The sequence below is a fragment of the Nannospalax galili genome, unplaced genomic scaffold, assembly GCF_000622305.1.
Source record: "Nannospalax galili isolate Female #2095 unplaced genomic scaffold, S.galili_v1.0 scaffold519, whole genome shotgun sequence".
NCBI classification, from domain to species: Eukaryota; Metazoa; Chordata; class Mammalia; order Rodentia; family Spalacidae; genus Nannospalax; species Nannospalax galili.
This window is the reverse complement of record NW_008343553.1, coordinates 22,544-26,167: the sequence shown is the minus strand read 5'-3', so window position 1 is coordinate 26,167 and position 3,624 is coordinate 22,544. Positions and strand designations below refer to the sequence as shown.

General features: G+C 45.9%; 1 non-coding gene across 1 annotated transcript; it reads left to right on the top strand.

Annotated features, from left to right (window-relative positions):
* The first annotated feature begins 786 nt into the window (after window positions 1-786).
* On the top strand, window positions 787-893 carry LOC115071472. Its single transcript, XR_003850562.1, has one exon. It is a non-coding gene; the product is annotated as a U6 spliceosomal RNA (small nuclear RNA).
* Window positions 894-3,624: the final 2,731 nt, after the last annotated feature.

The following is a 3,624-nucleotide window of genomic DNA, read 5'->3' as shown; positions in this document are numbered from 1 at the left end:
TGTATGAAATATGTATCCTTGTATTTACAGACAAATATCCCAGTCACCACTCATCAAAGAAGCTCATTTTGCAGCAATCAGAGCCTAAAACCAAGTACCACAACTGGTCACATGTGGACATTGTCTATGAATTGCCCAGGCCTAAGGGACATATCTGCAGTGCAACCTCTACTCCTAAGGCTCATAGAACATGGAATGGGGATAAAGAAGAGGACCCTAATGAATCAGTTCTCAACAATGAAGCTCCCCCATGCAATGGAAGGCCAAGAACAAAAAAGGTCACAAATAGCCAAAGTGTAGAGATCAAGAGTCTTCTAAATAATGGTCCTTGGACAGGACGCTTTATTAAACTTCATCCGCCCAAGGGACCATCATGGAAGAGGGGTCAGAAAGATTGTAAGAGCCAGGGAGGATGTGCATGACCACATAGAAAGAGAGTCCTAGAAGCTCCTGGGAATCTGCTCGCATGATTCTAGGGCATAGGTGTCAGCATAGAAAAGTCCCATGGAAACTGAGGTAGACAGTAACCCAACATAGAACTGGGATAATGAACAGCAAACCCCAATCTCATCTAAAGGAATATTGGCAACTGATTGCTGCTAGATAAAGAAGAGCTAATCTTCCTAAAACAAGGGGATCTTAGATAGGCTGACTAGACTCAGCAGATGGACTTGCACTGGGGAATGTCTGGGTGCACTAACAACACAGTGGGCATCCAGTGGGATTGGGGGCTATGGGAGGATGCCAGTGGGGATGGGGGGTATAAAGATGATTAAAATTGTTTGAGTGCTCACTTCAACAGCACATATACTAAAATTGGAGCAATACAGAAAAGATTAGCATGACCCCTGTGCAAGAATGACACACAAATTCATAAAGTGTTCCATATTTTTTACATGTAAGGGATCATGGTGTGGGGAAGGGAGGGAAGTTAGGAATGGAAAGATGGAGGGAATGCAGTGAGAAATAAAAGAGACCTCCCTTAGAGCAAATAGCATGCTGTACAGCACTCATCAAAGAAACTTCTTTTTGCAACAGATGGAGGCTATCACAGAGTTGTACACCTGGTCAGACATAGAGAACATACACATGAGACATGCCTGGTACTAGGTAACACATCTGCAGTCGAATTTCTACAAACAAGGCTCATGGAACATGGTAGAATAAGGGGTAGAGAGAGGGCTAATGCACCCCTCAACTCTCACCAGTGAGGTATCCATGTACATCAGAGTGCATTACACACACAAGGCCTCAATTGGCCAAGTTTTGGAGAATAAGAGACCGTAGAGTGTAGGATCGAACTCCTAAATGGCTTCTTACCCACCCTGAGCCATGGGTGGGTAAGAATGAGCCGGGGCTCATTCATGAACGTATGAGGTGGAGGCTTCCAGGACAATGGAGGCTTGCTCATGTATGCCTGCCGCAGTGGTAGCATCCAACACAGGACTCATGTCAGCTCAATTAAACAAAGGCACAAAGGGGAGGTGTCACCTGAGTTCTTTTAGGGTCCCTTGCTCCTGGTGCTGTTAGACAAACCATATAACTCATCTTTATCTGAATTTTTCATACTTTATATCCTGGGTAGGGAAAATGGTGGAACTTACAAAGGCAAACACCCAGAGGCCTGTTCTGCTCAGTGGCTCAGGGCCCTGCTGGTCCAGATTGCTTCTGTGCTCCACCCACAGTCTCCCTTAGCTTTTGTCCACACCTTGTGGGCTTGCCATCTCATCCCAGGTTGGTAAATGCCCCCTCTCACGTTAACAGGAGAGACACTAGGGCCATTTTTCTGTGCCTCTCGCTTCCAAGATGGAGCCAATAGTCCTCCCTCCAAGGCTAACTCTCTGCAGCGCCCTGTGCCTAGCTAACTCTCCACAGTCAATTCTCCAACAGCAGGCCCTGCCCTTCTGAAGAACAAGTGCCCCTTGGTACACAGGAGTTGAGAAATAATTGGCAGGTGAGCACTAGATTGAGACTAGGTGCTGCTGTGTGAGGGAGAGTTTCACTTACACATGACCACTGGATGGGCTGATTAGATTCCAGTGGACACATTTACACTGAAGGACATTTGGGTATAAACACCTGAATGGTCCTCCCTCTGCCTCCCTGGGCTGCATGGCCCACCAGCCTCTTTCCTGGATGCCTGGGCTGACCTCTTGGCCAACACTGCTTCCTAATTCCTTGCATCCAGGTGGACCCAGTTCCTTCTCCAGGTCCCAGGGAGCCCTTTGGGCCTGGTCCCATCCTCACCTCCCTCTGCTTCCATGGGCCGCATGGCCAACAGCCTCTCTCCCTCACCTCCTTCTGCTTCCCTGGGCTGCACACTAGCCAGCCTCTTTCCTGGATGCTTGGGCTGACCTCTTCGCCCAGGGCCATCACTGCTTCCTGATCCTTTGCATCTAGATGGACCCAGTGCCTTCTCGAGGTCCCTAGGAGCCCTTACCTCCCTCTGCTTCCCTGGGTTGCACAACCTACCAGCCTCTTGCTTGGATGCTGGGGCTGACCTTTTGGCTTCCTGATTCTTTGAATCCAGGCCAAACCAGTTCCTCAGTGCAGTCCCCAGGAGCCCTTGGAACCTTTTACCGCCACCATTTCCCTTTGCATCTCTGGGTGGCATGTCCACTGGCTGCCCGAGACCAGCACCTTTCCTGGGTCCAGCTCCCAGGCCAGTCCAACCCCTAAATTCCTGAGGCTAAAATCTTTACCGGAGGGATCCAGACCTTAGGAGAAAGCCTGAAGAGCATCGGATCCTCATCTGGCTTGGCCTCTGTGGGAACTCCTGAAGACAAAAGCAATCTGGCCACTCCAATATAAATATCAACAGAGAGAACCGGAAGGTTAGACAAACCAGCTTTTCATGACCAAAAAGTAAACCACAAAGGCACATAAAGTTTACAAAAAGAAACAGACCTGAACTTGAAGGCTTGAGTCTCACACAAGAATCAGAAACTGCAGAAGAAATCACCTGTCAAAATCACAGAGAAAAAATAATAACATGAAAAACCAAAATAACATATAGTCCTCTAGAGGAGTACAGTGAGTAGCCCCTAGAGATAATGCAGGACATGGAACTCAAAAGAACAATTATAAACATGATAAAAGAATTCAGTGAATTTAAAGAACACACAAAGAAAGAAATCAAGGAACTGGAGGAAGATAAGGATAAACTTCTGAATGAATTCAGAAAAGAGCTAGAAATATTGAAGGATACTCATGCTGAAATGAAAAAGGAAGTGAAATACTCAGTCTAATTAGAAATGACAGGAGAAAGCTTCACCAATAGGATGAATGAAATGGAAAACAGAATATCAAGACTAGAAGATAAAGTGGATGAACTAGACCACTCAAGCAAAGATTATGAACAATTTAAGAAACCACAAGAATGGAATATGCAGGAATTGTGTGACACCATAAAAAGACGAAACTTATGAATCACAGGCATTCAGGAAGGAGAAGAATCCCAAGATAATGGCATGAACCAGATCCTCAACAGAATCATAGAAGAAAATTTCTGAAAATTAAAGAAAGACATGCCCATACAAATATAAGATGCATACAAAACACCAAACAGACAGGACCAGAACAGAAACTCTGTACGGCACATCATAGTAAAAACACTAAAAGTAC